We start from the raw sequence: 21330 nt of genomic DNA, 5'->3' as shown, positions 1-21330 counted from the left end.
CTCGTACACAGAGCGCCAATGCATTCGAATTACGGTACACACCTTTAAAGCTATAGTCATAGAAGCCATGATTGCATATATATATAGCATTAAGAAAATGTGATGCGACAAAGATGAATAATGAGCTAGCCAATTTAATTGAACAGAGAAAGCTGTAATTATTATTATTATTATTTTTTTTTTTTTGGGTCACCCATAATTCATTACATAAACCCGTATTTGTGTCTGTAAATAGCGTGTTCTCAGGTCGATTTTGTCTGTTTTGCTGGACGAAAAAAAACTCCAGTTTCTAGGGAAGAAAACCTTGCTATCTACGTCTGAGACCAACTAACTCAGCCAAGGAGTGAAGAAAGCCCATTAAAGTTCCTCGCGTCATCGACGAGATTCGAACCCGGGCCTTTTCCACCCGGTGTGGGGAGGACGGTGACAATCCTACTGCTACCGGCGCAGACAGAAAAGGCTGTAATGGGAAAGTTACAGAGTGATAAAAAGTATATAGAAGCCTAAAATAGCTGCAAGTTAATCTGTAACCGTACCACGATAAGTTTAGGCCGCCTATGCCAAGTTATGAGAAATCGCTAGCTAAGAGAACAGGGACATGGAACTTTTCACGTATGCGAATACAAAGAGAAGTACGAATCAGATCACACCCTTTTGTAACGGGTGTGATCTGATTTTAAATAGCTATGTGGAAAGATTTGTGTAACTACAAGTGTAATGCAATACAAAGATGGAAGTCAGAGACTGTTCCCTGCTATAAAAGAAATGGGATGTCGTATGTCGCTGAAACTTCATTTCTTGCATTCGCAATTAGAATTCTTTCCCGAAAACCTTGGCACGGTGACTGAAGAGCGGGGGAATGATTCCATCAAGACATTAACTCAATTGTAAATCGCTATCAAGGTTTCTGGAATGTTCGTAGACTACTTCTGAATGTTGCACTGCGACGTTCGGGAAAAACTGTACCAAAGGAAATCATGAGCAACATTTATAAATTGTACATGTCTATTTTACAACAGTGTGCTGCATTACTTTCACTACGTGTATAAAGCGAAAAAAAAAAAGAAAAGAGAGAGTAAATATTTTGAAATCAATGCGTAAAACTGGTATCGCGTGTTTACATTTTTGTTTAAAAAAAGATAAAAAGAAAGAAAGTTTCATTCGTTGCCCTAGTGTAACCACTGCCTGGAATCACGATGCACTTTTAAGGTAGCAATAGGATGGAGCACCACCGCATAACCTTGCCTATTAACATATTTCCAGAAGAAATAATCCCATAATTTCTAATTTGTTTCCAACCACCTTATGGGTAAGGTGGTTGGAAACAAACATGAGTAAGGTCGGATGAGTAAGGTGACCCACCTTACTCATCTGATCTCACCATGGATTTTGGTTTTGAGATTATCTGAAAGAGAAAGTGTGCCAGAACAACACTGTAACCTTTAGAGACATTAGGAATGTTCAGAAGAAATATTTCGGGCAAGATTCGACGTAGGTAGTTTTTACAGTCCCAACATATTAGTGAAAGTCAGATTGAACAGTTTTACGCATTGAACGGTAATATTAATTCCTGACACGGGCACCGTTTTAAATACGTATGAATAAACCTACTGCACAGCTGTTTATAACTATTTTTCGCGTCTTCATTCCATTCCATACTACCTGTGGCCATTCCATTTCGATGTACTACTTCCATTCTAAATAAATAATAAGGAGCAGAGGAATTTAAGCCTGCATTTTAATTGAGCATATTTTGGGGCAATCTACATTTCTCGAATTGCGGTCGGCCCCTTTCACTCTCTTAAATATTAGTCGTTCCGTTCACAGGTCTTCAAAGCAACACGATTTATTTAATTTCATCCAAAAAGATTTTTCCTGTCTACGCAAGTCAAACTACTGAAGTCGTTTTTAATTATTTTTTTAGTAGACACATACTTTTTAAATACGGTGCTATTTCTTGTATTTTCTCTATCTTGTGAACTTCTCGTCCCGGAGTATAAACTGAAAATTTATTTAATTATTTTACAACCCGAATCCATTGGCATGAAAAATTCCTTCGTGTGCCAGTCTGTCGGCTTGTTCTAAACAAAAAGTTGCGAAAATATTTAACGATGACTGCCAAAAAATAAGGAGGATCAGAAAGAGTCCCCATGAAAAATTTGTTTGCAAAGCACTCCTGCCCATCTTATGCGCCCTTAAACCTCCATAACATACACACACTTCTGCCCACAAAAATTTGAATTCAAACAAAAAATAAATATAAAGATACTGGATATTCATACCACTACCGCGTTGATCTTCATTTATTTCCATTAAAAACAGAAAAGTTTAGTAAAGCAATTACTCAAAAGATGGCAGCACCAGCATACCACAAATTCTAGCAAGTGTTCCTGTACCGTACTGTACTGTATTATATTTAAGAAATCATTTTCATTTTTCTTCTTTATTTCATTATTTATTTTTTTTAATAATTAAATAAATTTTATTATTCCTTCCTATACTTATTTTATTCTTTTTATTATTGCAGCGATAAATTTTACAATAATCTAAAATAATTCATGTTACCTAAAGTTAACCTAACCATTTTAAAATACAGTCGCCCCTTTACGTAACCTGAGCTTCTGTACTGTGCAAATCTGATGAAAAGACATTTTATAGAAAGGAAAGATTAAAAACCCTAGCAGAAGGGCTGGATTTAAGCATATGATGCCCTAAGCCAAAGCATGTGAAGAGGCCCTAGAATTTTAAGCCTCCGGCAGGCTTAATCCTAGAAGTTCTACAGTTGAAGGAACCTCCATAACGGTGCAACATCGCTGAAGACGGTGAATATCTGTTCAGAAGTTCATAAAATTGAAAAGTGAACACAAATAGTAGTTAAACTGTGCGAAATACTAGGAAGCCGTAGACTAGTGGTCCAGCGCGAGGGTAGGGAGGAAGACGTTTTGAATGACCGTAGTTCAAACTCATGCGACTTCCATAAATGTTGAAAAACGAAAAATTCAAATATAGCGTGGCACAAGTGGATAGTTTGGGGAGATTTTCGCCAGCAAATACCGTTAAGTCGTTTAATAATCTGAACCTCGACTAAGAAACTATAAAGGAAAATATCTGGGAATGTGTACAAGCATGTTCAATATGAACTGTGAAGCAAGAGAACAATCAACCAACTTCTTTTCAGATGAGAAGAAACACATTAATTTTTTACTTCAACTTAATATTTAAATCGTTCGCTTAATCTAATATTATGTTGTAAATTTTATGATTTTACCTGTTGTAACCATAGTTTTAAAATATTGTAAACACACCCCCTAGCCAAAGGCTGTTAGTGAGTCTCGAAAGGGTGATAAACAGATTATAATTATAAGAAGAAATACAGTAATGTTCTTGCATCTCTTTATCTTGTGAACTGTTTTGACCTTTCGTCCCGGAGTATAAGCAGAAAATTCTACTTGCGTTATTCAATGTAAGAGACTCATAAGCTGTTAGGTGATGTACGTCTTTCTGGTAACACTTAATGAAACTGTGTGTCAATATTAGCAACCTGTTGTAAAGATAAATTGTAAATAATATATAATCATCACCCTCCTAGCCATTATGGCCGTACAGGGCTCAGTTATCTAACTCAGTTAAATAAATAAAATAAAAATAACATTAGTAACAATTTAACACTGGCTTTAACGCTTCCCCATTATTCGGTAATGAAATATTCCAACTCAAATCATGTTTTTCACTTTTTATAAAAATTAGTGTTTGTTCGGCCATCCTTCTCCAACCCGTAACCCATTGTAACACTTCACTTCTCCCCCCCCCCCACACACACACCCTTGCGTTACCTAATTTGTGGGCGCCTCCGTAGCCAGGTGGGCAGGAGCAGCAGTGTGTAGCACACGCTTCTTGATTAGACTGGGGTTCGAGCCCGTGACCACCAAATACGGAGGATGCGGAAAGGTCAGGGAATGACCATCGCATATCCCGGGAGCAATATGGCCTTAGTTGCTAATGCTCCTAAAAACCAAATAACAAACAAATTTGTGAACAGCCACTAATGTACCGCCACCAACCCTCGTGGTAGCACAGTGGTAAAATCGCCGTTCTCCCCGAACCGGGTGGAAAAGACATGGGTTCGAGTCCCATCGGTAATGTGCGGAATTTTTATGGACCTTCTTCCCAACGTGGCTGAGTTAGTCAGTCTCAGGCGAGGGTAACATGATTTTTCCTCACGTAAACTCGGGTTTTTCGTCCAGCAAACGGAAATCGACCTCAGAACACGCAATTAACAGACAATATACACGGAGCAACATGGCCTTAGTCGTTGATGCTCCTAAACCCTACATCTGCTACAATGTACCACCCGTCGCTTGCTCTTTGAATGTCAACTTCATATTCCGTTAACTTATAACTTTCTGTCTTTTGAGTTATATCTTTTCCTTTTTAATTCGGTTTAGCATTTTATCGAGAGGCAAGCAAGAAGAGAACCTTGTGATTTTCAGTAAGGAAATGAGTTACTAGATGCGCAGCAGCTGCAGGCTTTAAGGAAAACAGGGGGCAAGAACTATCGAAATGCGGTTTAAAAAAACTTGAGACTTTAGAAAGCTTTAGGAACATTTTCTTGTGAAGCGAAGTCGTGTAACAGGAAAAAAAAGAAGACTTCCGAAAAACTAAACTTAATGATGTGTCAAGCATTTTTTTTCCAAATGTACGTTAAAGAAGGATTTGAAAAGTTCAGTGCCTTCCCCCCCCGCTTTCTGTTGAGCTTCAGCAGACGTGTTGATGAAGACAAATGTGTTGTAGCATGTCGTGTTCCTACACATTAAACCACAACGATGTCACTTGCGCCTTTCTTTATTTACCACACAATCTAAATACCCCCATAATACAGGCGACCAGGCCCCAACAACAAAGGCCGGAATAATTTTATCCTCCACTCCCGTCTCTCTAGTCGGTTACAACGAACAAATTAATTTTCCCAAAATCATATTTACCGGCGGTAACGCTAGTATTTGTACCTGCCCGTTACAACCAAGCAAAAAGACTAGATTTTTTTTTAATTTTTTTTTTTTTTTGGTCCTCTTTAAATATGAGTGGCGATCAGGGTGGTTTTAATTAACATCTCTGGGATCCGAAAGGTGACATCGATGCTTTTTTCATCACCTGAGCATTCGCTAAATGAAGACTTTTTCTTCCGTGATCCTTTAAAAATATAAATGAAGATCAAGTTTATTTTAATTAAAAAATTTCTTCGCAGTATCACATTCATTATTTGCCTCAAAATCAAATCAATAAAAGCAATTACGGCATTTCTATACAAAACTATAATCTCATAAGCTTCTAGCTTATGAGATTGCAGTTCAGAAAGATTAGCATGAATGAGTACAGAACAAACACGATTAAGACATGTTCTAAATAAGAATAATTGGGAACAGATCATGTTCACAAACGATAAAAGCGAAAACGATAATTAGAATAAAAATCAACGTAACCAAAGCTGAAAAGCATAAAGCCAAAAGGTACCTGGACCTAACATGAGACGAAAACCTAAATTTTCCCGAGCACATTTACGCAACAACAAAAAAATAAATAAATAAAAAATTATGCAGCGATATAATCAATAAAGGGGGGGGGGGAGTATCACACGTTCACGGTTTCCACAGTCATATCACGCGCTAGCATGCAACTCTATAAGAATTTCACTTATTCTAAAGAAGAAAATATAACAAAAAGGACTGATTCGTCCACCATTCTGCCAAAAATGCTTTAATTTTACTCTGCATATTACTCTGTTATGTGTTTCTTCTGTTATGTTTCCGTTTCCCCACCCTTCACCAGAAAAGTCCTGAAGTGAATTCAGATGAACTGTTGAAACGTAGCAAGCCCGTATTAAATGGATTGATGTGGTAACACTTCAATAAACATCTTAAAACAAATTCACACGTGGTATAACTGTCTTTGATTTCATTTAACTTCTAACTCCATGTTGAGTGTGCGCTTGTCACAGACTTGAAGGGTTTCCAAGAGCCAGGGATATGCACTGGAAAACCTGATGGAGGTAGACCTAGACCAAAAACCTTGAACGAAAACAGATAACCTGTACTGTGTCTTGGTGCCAGTACAGATAACCTGTACTGGCACCAAGACACAGGTTGACAACATCAATTCGACTGCGTTTCGACCTCATAACTGCCAGAAGGATATCTGTATCTGCTCATACCACGCCAAAGAGGTTGCAGAATAATGACATCTATTCAAGAATAGTGCGTTCCCTTCACTATTAATGAAATTCATATTAAACATATTATTAAATAGTTTATTGTTGATAACTGTTTAATAATGTATACGCATCACTAAAAACTATCTATCTGAAAAGTTTCCGGTCCTGATGGTATTTCTCAACGTGTTCTCAAATTCTGTTCTCCTGAACTTACTCTTGTTCTGTGTCCTTTTTTTAACTTTTCCAAAGGTGTTTTTCCTTTTGCTTGGAAATTTCTCATATCCAGCCAGTTCCTAAAAAAGGTGACAAATCCCTCCCATCCAGTTATTGCCTCAGTGCACTTACTTCTACGCTTTCTAAAGTAATAGAGAAATCAGTTAACTACCAAGTCTTAAACTATCTCGAAACCGAAACGTGATCAACGATCGCCAGTACCGATTCCATCAGTGTCGATCCACTGGTAAGATTGTGTTACCCATCCACGGACAAATTCAATTGAAAAGTTTGGTGAAACTCAAGCAGTTGCTTTGACATCTCAAAGGCTTTCGATCGTGCTGTCATAAAGGTCTTCTAAACAAGCTTCCATCTTATGGTTTGCCAACTGTTTTTTGTAATTGGTTATCTAGTTTTCTCTCTGACCGCTTACTGAGGGTGAGGGTACATAAAAATTTAAATAAATTTTCTATTTATACTCCGGGACGACCAAACAAGATAGAGAGAATACAAGAAACAGCACCGTATTCAGCAGTCACGGGCTTGAACCCCGGTCACTCAAGGCACGTGTAAGTTAAGTTCCATCACATATTATAATTTGTACGGCACACTACTTAAAGTATAGTTAAAATATACATTGCATTACCTGATTACGCTAACTGCCAGTAAAAGTATATATTTTTTTATATAACAGTGATGTTTATTAGGAATTTCTCAGAATTTTTCACGGAGGTATATGAATATCCCTCATTCACCGAACGTACTTCACCATAAAAAGTAAGAAAACAATATATCGATGTCAAACATTTTTTTCTCTGGTATTGTATCACACAGGTTTATCGTTATCCATCTTTTATGGTTTTTAATCCGTGCCACAGAAGTGTTTTTACTTTTATGAATATATTATTCTTAAAAATGAAGTTGGGGACTTGGCATGGTAACTAATAATTTTGCTATTTCTGGAGCTCTCATTATAACGTTATGAACAGTTCGGGATTTCAAAAACAAAATTTTAAAATAATAATAAGAAATCAAATAAAAATAATAATAACTAATAATAATTATTATTATAATAACAAGAGCATAAAAAATAAAGTAAGATAAAAATATATATATTTATTATATACATTATTTTATCATTTGTCCAACCTCTAATTTTCGATACCAATAAGCTCAGTGTCAGGCCCTATACAGTATGAAAATGTGGGTAAAGTACCTGCCCGGCAACCCAAAGGTTGCGGGTTCGATTCTCGCCTCGGGCTTGGATCAAAGTACTGCAAAAACCTTGGGAGGTGCAATATGGCCACAGAAGCCGATGCGCCAACAACTACCAAATCAAAAAAAAAAAAAAAAAACAGTATGAAAATATTGTAAATAAGCATTATACTGAAGTTAAAAAGGATTAAAACACATTCAACAATGTAAATCCTTCCTTCTGATGTTAATATAGATATAAATATATTTTGACTGGTGTAATCGTTACAATTATATTAAAGGCACTCACCGTTCAAAAACCACTCACAACAATAATAATGGAGGATTACTGGCATTAAATTAAAGTCCAAAGCCAATACTTAACAGGCAAACGAAAGTACAGCCAATAGACGCTAATTTAGCGTTTGGTACTGTTGGCATGGTAACTAATTATTTGCTTTTTCTGGAACTCTCACTGCAGTATTCGAAGTTTTCCAGCCACCACAAATATTAAATATTAAATAAAAATTATTAATCATATGGTTAATTTAACACTGAATTTAATATTTTAACACTGAAAACCACAGTGTTAAAAGTTTTTAGCTAAAAAAATGCGAAATAATGTTGGTAAACAATGTTACAAGAGTGATTTCACTGGTGAGATTCGTTTTCAACAGAATATTTTTATACTTTGGCCATAACTTAATTTATATTCTACACAAATATAATTTCTCTAAATTCTCTTTATAAATTCTACATGAATATAAATTCAGTATAAACATAATTTCTGTAAATTAAAGTGCAATTCAGTCGAAGGTATAGGCTGACATTTCGGATGAAAACCAAGAAGGTTGGCTTCAGCCAGCAACCAGAAGGTTGATTTTTCCACTTTTCCACTTCGTCAGAATTAATATCAATATTATATTACACTTTTCACAATATTTTAGCTATGCTTTCTGTTTAATTTACAAAATTAATTATAAGAAATCATACTTATGGGAATGACGTTTCAGTCCAATTCGAGCACTACTTATGCACTCATTGTACATGTTACAGTCATTCTGGGGAAAACAGTCTTTTGGAATAAACAGTTAAGATATATTATATAGAAAAAATGGCCACACTCGCATAACAGACAACAATGCTCTCTATGACCGATGTTTAAGTACAGGTTTCACCAGAGCCGTCTTTCAACATGCCTACCCGGGTTCACAATTGAAGGGACCCCCCAAAAACAGACCTTCCGAATGGTGAGAGAGTTTTGAGGGTTTACTTACCCAAAATATATGCATTTCATTTTAATGTTCTCAATGATCATGATAAGAAATTATATTTATAAAAATCCACTCACATAGAAGAAAAATCCAAGTCTCAATTCTTTTCTCTTGTAGCCAGTGCTCTCTCTGATGCACAGCTTCTTCGGGCACCCTGTGGTACTACACTACTCGAGCGAATTAACAGGACACAAAAAAACGTTATGTAGCTTGTGATGCAACAGGAAATATTTTTGGTATGGTGGCGTATCATAGAATAACAATGAAATGAGGAGACAGCAAGAAACTTCGGATAAGAAAAATAAACATTTATAGCAGTTATAAGAATTATCAAAAAGGTCACATTACAGAAATCGATACAAGATGATCGAAAATATGGTCACATGTCATCAGTATGGCTAAATAGGGCTGACAATGGTGAACCACGCTAAAAATAAAGGTGTCTATATGATTTTGTGGAAAAAAATCCCATTCTTCCCATTCAGTGCGGACCTTAGCTCACCAAGTGACCAAAAAGTTGGGTGTCAGAATGCATTGTGACGCCCATGGGCACCCCACACGTTCGACTGGATTTAGTATGCTGATTGAGCTGGCCAGTCTTTGGATATCTTCGGTTTCAAGATATTCCTCCACCACTTGAGGTTGAGTTTTTCTGTTTTTTTGCTCTTGGAATATATCTTTTGTGCAATATATGTCACATGTATTGCACAAAATGCATGCAGAAGTTGATTGGTCGTTATTTGTTGAGATTCTGGACATGTAACCATGGGTGTTCTTACCAGGTGTATGATGTGCGCACTAAACAAGGGCTACCAAAATAAGGATCAGCTCTTGTTAAGGGATTAGGTTCAAAAATTGTCGGGTGAATAGGTAATAGTGAAGTTTATTAGTTGTCATAAATCTAAGTATGATACTATTTTTTCAAGATTTATGCTGTTTCATTCTTCAAGGTGCCCCATAACTGGTGGAGTTGTGCAATGCTCTAATGAACTTTTACAGTATTAATGCCATTTCTGTATAAATTCATAAATTTCAGTCATACTTTCTCTTTTTAAGTTGTCAGTTTTTTTGTTTTTTTTTTGTGCTGGAGATATGACAGGCTTTATCATTCTTGTTTTTTTTTTTTTTAAATTGCAGCTGTAATCTGAATTTGGTGCTGGGTATTTACCAGATGATTGCACCTTAAATGTCAATCTGTTTCTTGCTCTATTTGGCTTCATCTTTATTAGAATTTATTATTAATTTAATACTAATAACAGTTGTTAGAAATGTAATGTATGTTTTGTAAAACCATCTGGTTCAATAAAGTGATTATTATGATTATTACTTAGAAATATTGAATGGAATGCATTACTGCTAGTAATAATTTGATTAATAATGAAAAAATTTATTCATTAAATTACTGTAAAGTTAAAAGGTCTATTGTTATTCCTGGTGGATAATATTTTCTATATATTGCAGTTTGATTGCAACTGCTTCTCAAACATTTATTTACACGAAGTATATATTTTATAAATATATTTCAAAAATATTTTTCAACAGAAAAACATTTTCGAAACAAAGGTTTATTAACCTTTGAATAATATAACAAACATTTACTGTTCCCAGTTACTGTTCTTCCGGTTGCACTGAATTTGTTTCTCATATATCGAACCCGGTACCACAGGCCTCTTTAATTTCATTTGCTCGAGTACGTAGTGTTTGCCCTTATACGTAGTGTTACAGTGGAACTGCAGAAAACCTTCATCTTGATAGCTCTAAACAAACACCTCCGCTTCGCACATCGCATTATACCTAAAGGCTTCCGTTATAAGGCACTCTTCAACCATGTCCATATGAAGCATGCCTGTTTCAACTTTGGCCTTTGAACCTTGGGAGTATGGATTGGCTATTACACCTACAGAGAGCCACCCACAACAAGTCCAGACTTATCCAGGAACTCAGAGGTTTGGTTTCTCCATTAACCTTTTCAAACCCGATTCACATTCTTTGTTCCCAGGCTATCCGCGAATCTGATATTTACCACTCGCACCAGCAGCATAAGTTTGTTGGTCCAATCTGAGAGTTTCACACTTCCAACACTCGCAAGGATCCCACAGCAGACAATTCTCACTGTCTTAAACCTCAGAAGCAAGCACTTATCTGATGACCAGGCCACACTCCTCACCTTCGGTATGAAGTTTGCTATTCTACCATGTAAACCTCCAATCACACAACTTGCTATGGGGATAGAGGCATCTTTGACCAGTCTCCCCAAATATACAGCGAATGAAATTCGCTTCAATTCTTCAGCGTGTCTGCCCCACTGCCCCTAATCCTAACCGTTTCCAACATGCTGCCCTTCCTTAATTCTATCAGGAACGACAATTGCATCGTCATTCTATCCCCCGACAAAGGACGCCGTACAGTTGTGATGGATCGTCCTGAGTATCTAAGGCTCTCTCTCTTCTACTCGACCCTAAAATTATCAACCGGTGCAGGACCCTGCCATTAAAGCAATTGGAATCCAAGATAAATAAATGAGTTAATGATTGGTTCAAGTCCGGGAAGAATTTGCAGTCCACACGTTGGCAATTACATGCCACGGGCTGCCAGCTCAATTTCTATGGCCTACCGAAAGTGCACAAGCCAGGGCATTCCTTGAAGACCAATTCTCCAATATACAAACTGTCGAAGTAAGTCGCCCATCTACTAACACCCCTAGTACGAAATACCAGTTCTAGGGGTGTTAGGAATAGGATGATGAGGCATAGGAATTCCTATGCCTCATCAAACACATCACCGTTCCTGAAGACAAGATCATGGCATCATTTGAAGTCATCTCTTTATTTACTTACATTCCTATGCAGCAAGCCATCGTATATATCAGGAGTGGCCAACTTAATATGTGATGAGATCTACTTTTTTCCTTCAAAATGTGCCGCGATCTACCATCTCAAAAATTTCATTGCACGAGGTGCACAAATCAGGGATGACTGTATATTTAAAATTTTCGTCTTGATCGACCGAAATTAAATCCGCAATCGACTGGTAGATCGCGATCGACTCGTTGGCCACCCTATAATTACAGTGTCACATTCTATGCCACACTTGGCATTTGAATCAGTAGTAATGATAACGTTACTATTAGCCACAAACTCCATTAATTTTTCGAAGTATTGTATTCCAGAACCTATGCCAGAAGACGGGGGGACAGTATAAGGGACAACACAGAAAGAAACAACAGGAGTATTAATATGTATACATTTGGCAAACTCAGAACATAAACTAGATATTACAGTAACATTTATTTTTTTTATTAAAAACAACAATAGCTGTTTATTAACATGCGGTGAATAACATGCACAGTTCGAATGCTCCCAGAGCGTGGCGATGTCATTTTTCAGAGTCAGTGGCGTATTATCGTAAGAAGGGGTATGGACCAGGTCCAGGTATCATCATAGATGGGGCGGGGGGGGGGGGCATGGCGAACAGGCTTTTCAGTTTTTTTTTTTTAGAACGCCTCCTGCGTTCTTTTTCTTTAATTTAAAAATTTTGGTTTAGGGGCATACGCCCCCTCTGCTCACCCCTGAATACGCCCCTGTTCAGAGTAGAGAATAAATAGCCAATAAACACCGATAGCCGCATGGCAACATGCACAGGATGGACTGTGTGTTAGTGACGTACCACAGTCTTACAATGGTGCAAGAAGTTCACATAAGGATGATGGTCTACCAAGATGGTCTGTCACGTCTAAGTCAAGCACACAAAATAATTCATGAAACAACCTGCTCACCATACTGTGCAACTGACTTCATTATTGGAACTTGCGATGCAAAACTCAGCGTACACCACATCACCCTTAAGAATACGCTAAAAGCGATAAAAAAAAATAATAATAGTTTTTCCAATAGGCAGCTGAGTGCTATACTTAGGGTGTGTCTTGCCTGGTTACACGATATAACTGATGTCACGGATACTTACTGTTAACCAAGTGCAATTCTGAACTGTTTTTCCAGAAGTGTATGTTTCATCTGAATGACCCTCGCAAGCAAGGTCAGAGGAGTTCACAAGATAGGCAGAATGCAAGAAACAGCACCGTATTCAACAATCACGGGCTTGAACCCCCGTCACTCAAGGAACGTGTACTTATGCACCCGCGCGCCTGACCGCTAGGCTATGGCGGCCTTTAGGTTGTTTCTCTGTTAGTTATTTAAACGTGCTTTGTTGGAAGGTTCTGTTTGTATGTTGAATTTTGCATTTCTTTGAGCCACACATGATCTCTTACTAGTCATCCTTTTCTAAACAATATTTCACTATATTGTAATGGTAGGTGCACTATAGCGACAGCAGCTTAAGCGCCATTAACCACACATATTATAATGGTGGTATTAAATACCACGTCTCTAATGTATGTCATCAGAGGAATTTAAGTGCACTATCACAGTACACTGCACATTCGACGTCAGTGCACTGCACCGCCTTCGCATTAACTTCCGAATAGTTTGTCTAGCTGGTTTAGATATCTTCAGCCTATTTTTTGAATATTTAGTTTTTATACCTTAGAATATTGCCAAAATTTCTGCCACAGACTGTCTTTGGGTTTCAATAAATTTGAAGCATGACAAGTCCAGACAGGAAATCAGGAGAAGACGTGGTTTCTGACACCCAAAATTGCCTTGACAACAGCCTCCGAAGACAACTCGCAACATTAAATAACCCAGTTGACTTATACAGTATCGTTCACTCCCACTTTTGTCGCCTCCTACCACCTACGGTGTCGAGGCAATGTTGCTGCAGACCTCTCGTGCCGTTTAAGCTGTGAAAACAATGGCTCAGTGTCCACACATTATAATCACAATAGCGTGGAGATGAAAGAAAGCCGATCTAATCCGTCTGTTTCCCCACGACCTCCACACCGACAACAGCTCGTCGTTTTGTTTTGCTTTTTTTTCCCTCCCCCCACCTTTTTGTGTGTGTATGTGTCAAGCTCAGAGGATGAACCTTTCATGACAAACGGTCGTGCATCCGTATCGAAAGAGTCGGTGAGGAACTCTATTGAATAGTATCTGTATCGCTGGCAGTTGAGAGGACATCTGGTGGGACGATTTACCATATCAACGGAGGTTAGTAAGGGAAAAAGAGAACTAATAGCTTCGTCACGCCTACGGAAGGAGGTCGTCTCTCTCTCTGTCTCTCTCAGAGAAACCACGTCTCGCAAAATGCTGTTCAGAGTAGCAGAACAGCCAAGTTTGCGGCTCAAAAATAAAAAGTTATAAAATATTAGCTTCATAAAAAGTGTTTGTTACAGAAGTAAAGTGTCCTTTACTTCTTTTTTTTTTTTTTTTTTTTATTAAACTGAGTTTCATAAATGTCGCTGTTCATATTTTTAATTTCATTTAAAAAACTTTAAAAAACAAATGAAATAAAATAAAATTTATAAAAACAGATAATTGAATTTCTTCCTTAGGTATTATTAGACTTTTATTCGATTACAGTTTCGTCGATTAAACGATTTCAATAATAGGGAAAACTACAGTGCACATGTATATATGCAAATATATTTACTGTGTTTTGTTTTTTTTTTTTTTTTTGTTTCTTTTCCTGCAATTTTTGTTCATTGAACTCCAAAATTATTAACTACAGAAGTTTTGTTCGAAATCAAAAAATGAAACATTTTGTTTATCAAATGTTTCATTTTCGGATGCTGCAGTTTTCCCGTTACAAATTTATAATTGGATCTTCCTTTTTTTTTATTTTATTTCTTCTACCAAATATAAAATATAGGTGTACATTGATAAGTGACAAATTCCCTTCACGGCAGAAAATGCCAGGGGATAGATTTTCAGACCCTGAGCGCGCAACTGACACTATTTGTCTTATGAATTAGGCGAAATCAAGCCGCCGAATCGAAGATGGTCAACAATGTAACTGTTGATGGAAAAAGTCATTCATCAACTCCCAACCCAACCAAGACCCCAGGAAGAAAATCCTGCCAAAGCAAATGCTGCCCTCACTGCAAGCCATCGACGGGGACTTCCAAGAAGTGGTCAACAATAAAAAATACAGGAAGGGAATCCTCGTCGAACTGAAAATGTAAAACCGTGCTTTGTTGCCTTCCAATAATCTGATGTGACTTATATGTTTTTCTCACGTGCATCTCTTTTGTAAATATGTTTTGTAAACCCCTGGCACCACCATGCCGTGACTGGACTAATTTGTATGTATATCATGCTGCAATTAAAGATTCTATTATTATTATTATTATCATGCCCGGACGGAAATGCAGATTTTCTTGCTAACGCCGTCTTAAGGAGAAGACGACACGTACTCCTATATCGGATTCATAGGTAACGAATATAGCAATTTCACGAAATCCAGTAATAAAGTTTGAATTCCACAGCCAAATTAAAATAATTCATGAAATTTAAAAAAACTTCATTCAAATTAAAATTCCCGAGTTTTCAGGTTTCCGTTCCCTTTACAGTACATAATACATTTACCAACTGTTGTCCTTTGACTCGACCCACTGAAATAACCTAAGAGAGCATAATGGGAATTTTGGAGAGCTTTCTTTAGAAATAAGTATAGCCATTCGTCCCTATTATTCTAATGTGAGACTTTTTTCCTATAATTTTTGATGCCACTTGGTGTACAAGAGTGGCCTTAAATTTGAGAATTGCTACAAAAAGAATGCGAGTAAAAATTAGCAATTTACAATTAAAGAAAAACGATAATTACGAAATTTTCAGAAATCTTCACCTTCATCTTACGTTTGGGCGCTCCTGTGCGTATGCTCTTAATCAGACTCTGGTCGAATTGTGTGATACCGGGTTCAAATTTGCGAGAAAGACGAACAGTTATTCCGGCCATTTTCAGTAATACTGTATAAGCATGTTGCTCATCCAGTTTTTCACATTCGATGCGACGTCCCCTTCTGTCATGCGGTTCCACCCATGTAAACGCTATCGCGATTCTGACGCTTGTATACGTTCCAGGTTCGGTTGTAGGCATAGAGTTGCTCTCATTTGTGCAGCTGGAACTAGGTAAAATTGAGCAGAATTGCTACAAAATTTATTTATCGAATTCTAATTCCACATTTTTACTAATAATCAAGACACGTATATTAGAAACGCTGAAATAAAATACTCTGCAGGGGGTCAAAAAGTTACAAAAATTTAAAAATGGAAGATCGTTTCTTAGCAGTGTAGGAAGAGAAAACATTAGACAATTGTGGGAGTTGGGGGAGGGGATTGATTTACTATACAGTTTCCTGACAACTTAAGTCTTTCAACTTAGATTTTATAGGATTTCTTTTTCTAGGAATGCTCTTAGCTCCACCGATCACTTCATAGCATTGCTGCTGTTATACTGCATGCATTTTAAAAATAGTTTTAAAAACTTCGATAAATGTTTAAAAAAGTAATTATTTCAAGAAGGCAATGTGGATGTGGCAGTGTCACATCATAGACAGCACAATATTTTATTTCGAGAGAACGTTCCTGGGTGACACTTCTAATGCATTTAACGAAGTTAAATGTAAGGAGTTAAGGGGCGCAGATGGCAACGACAAATTACTCTAATTTCTCCAATACTTGTAAACTGGCATAACTGTGGGCAGCTGTCCCAGAGTGACGAGAGTAAAAGAAAATGTTGATATCTCCGAGACAAGACTGCAAATAAACATAAAGAAGCAGTCTGGGAACACGAAAATGTGTTCCCGTCTCTGTATTTGTGCCTTTCGGAGAAAAATAAATGATCTTGTTCCTCGTGAAAAGACCACAAAAATTCCCCGAAATGCACTTAATTCCTTGGTAACATGGCATGGAGTGTTTTTCTGCTCAGCTGAAGGTCTCAGGTTTCCCCTCTCCTGAACGAGAACTACCTTTTAATGATGGCAACTGTGGACACACTTAACAAATTGTTCGACAGATGCTCTTCTAAATCATCGCCACCCGCCACACGGAAAGCAGCAAAGTATCGGAAGGGACCGAAGCGTTCCTCATTGTGGAGGGTCTGAAAAGACCGCCGAAGTATACCGTCCCATCGTTACCGTAGTTCATAGGGTCGGATGGTCCTCAAAGGTTTTCAAAAACGTGTCGAGGTCCCATAGTGTCTCCCTCTTTCCCACGTCACAGTTAAGCTCTTCAGCCGTAATGGCAGATTACCTCAGAATGATGAAGTCCCTTGAACAACACCTAGATGACAGTATCAGGGCATTTATTTATGCCTAACGCCTCAGCACCCCCCCCACCCCGCCCCACAACAAGGAAGTAAAAATATAACTGCATCTTATATTTTAAATTCTTACTAGTGTTCATAGGCACACGTTAGAATTGCATCGTTTTATGTTGACGAATCACTTGACATGCCTTCATCACAAAAGTAAACACTCAGAAGAACAGAGTCATTGTTACATAAAAAAAGGACAGTATCTGCATGAAAATTAATCCATGCATGAAAAAATAGTTTCACAAAGATTTCACTTTTGAAGAAATTTACTGTCATAGCAATTTTTTGGTAAGAGTTGATTTCATTGGACTAATGGATGAACCCTGGTTATACACCCTGTTGCATTAAACTAAGATCGTTATACTAGCATGTGACTCGTTATTTTGAAAGAGGTTTGGTTTTTGAAAAAAAAAAAAAATAGTTTTCCCAAAGGGTGCATTCACCAGTTTGATGCCTTGTGGGAGTTTGGGAGAAATGGGAAGTGCTCTTCTAAATCATCTCTGCTGTTTAGCTCAGCATAGAGTTAGTAAATCTCAATCAGTAAATCATGAGGTTTTTATTTCGAATTTATATTTTCTCCTCACAAACATACAAGCCGAATACACAACGTATTCAGCTCACATTAAAATACAAAACTTACTCCTAACTCCATTACTTGTAAGATAGGTATTTAAGTCCTCACATTTCAAGTTGGCTATGATAATTACCACGAAAGTTAGAATTATTACGAAAACAAGAAAAGACTAAAATTGAATAGTCTTTTCTTGATGATACGTGTATACATCAGCGCTGTCGTGATGTACACTGGTGTTCAAAGAAAGTGCATCAGCCCTTAAAATAGTAATTGTCGTCCGAATAATGTAAGTATATGGCAATATTTCTTACAGATTGCATCAGATGAGATTGACACGCGTAGGTGATGACGTAATATTGCATCAGCTGTTACTTTCAGCTATATAAGCACGCTCTGCAAGAGCTGCAGTCATTCATTGCTTGTGTCAGGATGGCGAGTTACGGGCAGTTGACGCGACGAAGAAAGAGTGCTATTGTTTCTTTACGTGAGAATGTTCTTCCCGTCATATTGCTTATAGAGTGTCTTGAAATCAGTCGACAGTAAGTAGATTTCTTTCCAAACTCAAGAATACTGGTTCTGCTGATAGGAAAAAAAGGAACCTGACGTGAACGAATATTTACGCATTTTGAAGCGCTTATGCCTTAAAAACCATAAAGCTTCTTCGTCTGAACTGAAAAGAGAATGGGAAGAACATACAGGAGTGGTAGCAAGTGCAGTAGCAGTCAGAAGACGCCTCTTCAAAAATGGACTTGTAGCCCGTCGTCCTAAGAAGAAGCCCCTCCTCACACAAAAAATGAAAAAGGCCCGATTAGTTTTGTGTAAGGAGCATGTCAAATGGACACCGGAGCAGTGGAAGTCAGTTAATTTCTCGGATGAGAAGAAATTCAACCAGCATGGCGCTGATGGGAAACAAAAGATTCGCCGTAGACGTGGTGAAGAATACCATCCAGACTGTATGTTGTCTACAGTGAAATTCATGCCAGCCAAATGATATAGGGGTGCATTTAGTATAGCGGAGTAGGTCACCCGCAATTTATAAAAGGTTCTGTAAATGCCAATGGATACCTGACTATATTGGAAGGCAAATTGCTGCCAACCATTAGAGACCACTTCAACCTGCCAAGTAACTGCATCTTTCAGGACGACTCTGCTCCATGTCATCGGGCGAAAAGTGTAAATAGGCATTTCAGTAGTTACTTTAGCTTCATTTCTGCATTAGAGGTTGGACAGTAATGTGTTTACATTTGTTACAGGTGAAAAAAATGGTTGGAAGAACAATCCATTACAACTGTTAGCTGAGCAGAAAACAGTCCGGATCTGAATCCTATAGAGAACTGTTGGCACGTGTGGAATGTGCAGTTGCCAGAAAGAAACCAAAGACCTTTCGTGAACTTCAGGAAGCCAGAATTCGTATTTGGAACCACGAACTATCAGTTAATTATCTTCAGAAATTGATCTTGTCAATGCCTCGACGGTGTGCTGTTGCCATCAGGGCCTGTGGCGGTTCAACTAAATATTAGTTTGCACCTGGTGAACTATTAATTTTGTTTTCCATTGAAAATGATAAACTGAAGCAAATTGAGGGCTTCTGATAACATTTCAGCCATAATTGTCGAGTTTACCAAAATGTTGTATAAAGGTTGCAAATGCTCATTTTGGAATATTTTGAGAGCACCTGTCAAATATTACTTAGCTTTGCCTTAACTATTAATAAATATCTTTTGTTTATTTTTCTATTTGTGATGCTAGTCATTAATGTAACATAACATCGCCAAAAAGGGTTAGAAATGTGAAATTCCTAGGTGATGCACTTTCTTTGAACACCAGTGTATACGAGTATTAACGATGGCCTGTGTAACGAGAGAGTTGATTGCTCGGAAATCGAAAAATCGATTCTTTGTTAATCAATATTAAGAAATTGGAATGAAATTACTAATATGTGACGTTCACGATGGGATACCAATACTACTGGTTAAGTCACCCGTAATTTTGTACCTGTAGTTATCTTCCCTCTCAACAAGAACGTTCGCAAATGGTTTTCTCCTACACTGCTCAAAAAAAATTAACAGAACACGTAGAAAAGGTGGTCTGTTAATTTTCTCGTTCAGCTTGCTAAGAAGCGGGACAAAATTTGGTATTGTGGTGTATCATAGAATAGCGATGAAATGGGGAGACAGCGAGAAACTTCGGAGAGGTATGAGGGGCATTTATGAAGGTTGAATAAAAATTACCAAAAAGGTCACATTACAGAAGTCGATACAAGATGCTTGAAAATATGGTCACATGACATCAGTACGGCGTATGATCCCTCCAACAGCTAACAGACCTGACGGCAGAGAACCATGTTCGATACAAGGGTTTCTATAAGATTTGCCATGATGTAGCCGAGTGCTCAGGGGCGTGAGTGCAATAGTACGCGTTCTTTGAGTGGACCGGGGTTCAAGCCCGTGACTGCTAAATACGATTAACTTTTGTATTGATGATTTATTGTAAACTCCTTTGACATGGTGGTCGTGCCATAGTATAAACAAGAACATTTTATTCTGTGACAACAAATCCCATTCTTCCACCAACGTAGACCTCAGCTCACCAAGTTACTGAGGAGTTGGCTGTCGGCGTGCACTCAAGATCATCCCACATATGTTCCATCGGATTTAAGTCTTTCGCCTTCGACCACACTGTTCATAATAAAATATTCGTGGAAAACCTTTTTCCTGTTAATTTTGTCGAGCAGTGTAGAAAAAACAGGAATTGTGGGAGAATTTGGAAGCAGAATATACCAAGTAGAGAACCCGTTAATAATGGTTTGGTTAAACCAGGTGTGCGTTAAGTGGAAAAGCAACTAAGTCTATGGGTATATTGTCTGTAATTGACTGTATTCTTTTCGACTGTTTGCTGGACAAAAAACCCGGGTTTCCAAGAGAGATATATATAAGTGTTACAAATGAAAGTAAAATGAAATAAAAGTAGATATAGATGAAGAAGTTATTAATCACAAAATACAAGGCCTAGTTGAAAAAAAAATAAAAATAAGAGAGAAAGAATGTTAAGAACCTAAAAAAAAATCATTAATTTTTTTTGATGAAATACCTGATCTATGTACCAATTTTTAATTTTTAAAATTTTTAAATTTTTTATTTTTGAATTTAATTTTAATCTCTATTACCCTCCCCTCTCTTTCTTTCAGCTTTTGTACATATGATTAGCCTGTTAATTCGGCATTAATTCAACCTTAATTCTACTTAAATGATTTTTTTTTTTAGGTTCTTAACATTCTTTCTCTCTTATTTTGTTCAATTAGGCCATGGCATTTTGTGATTAATAATTTCTCCATCTATATTTACTTTTATTTCATTTTACTTTCATTTGTAACACTTATTTATATACCTATTTATTTTTTTATTTATTTATTTTACACTTATTTATTTTTTTTCTTCTTTTCGTTTTTTCTTTTTCTTTTCCCTTACACTTCTTCGTTTTCATATTTCATATATATATATATATATATATATATATATAAACATGCGGTTGTTGCCTGAGACCGACTTATTCGGTCACGTTGTGAATATGATCCGCAAAAATTCCTCTCGCCATTGATAGGATTCGAACCCAGACCTTTTCCAACTGATGAGAAGCATGGGTAAGTAGTCTAATAC

The sequence above is a fragment of the Mastigoproctus giganteus genome, chromosome 3, assembly GCF_048544385.1.
Source record: "Mastigoproctus giganteus isolate SK-2022 chromosome 3, ASM4854438v1, whole genome shotgun sequence".
NCBI classification, from domain to species: domain Eukaryota; kingdom Metazoa; phylum Arthropoda; class Arachnida; order Uropygi; family Thelyphonidae; genus Mastigoproctus; species Mastigoproctus giganteus.
The sequence above is the reverse complement of the archived record's forward strand: the minus strand, read 5'-3'. Positions refer to the sequence as shown.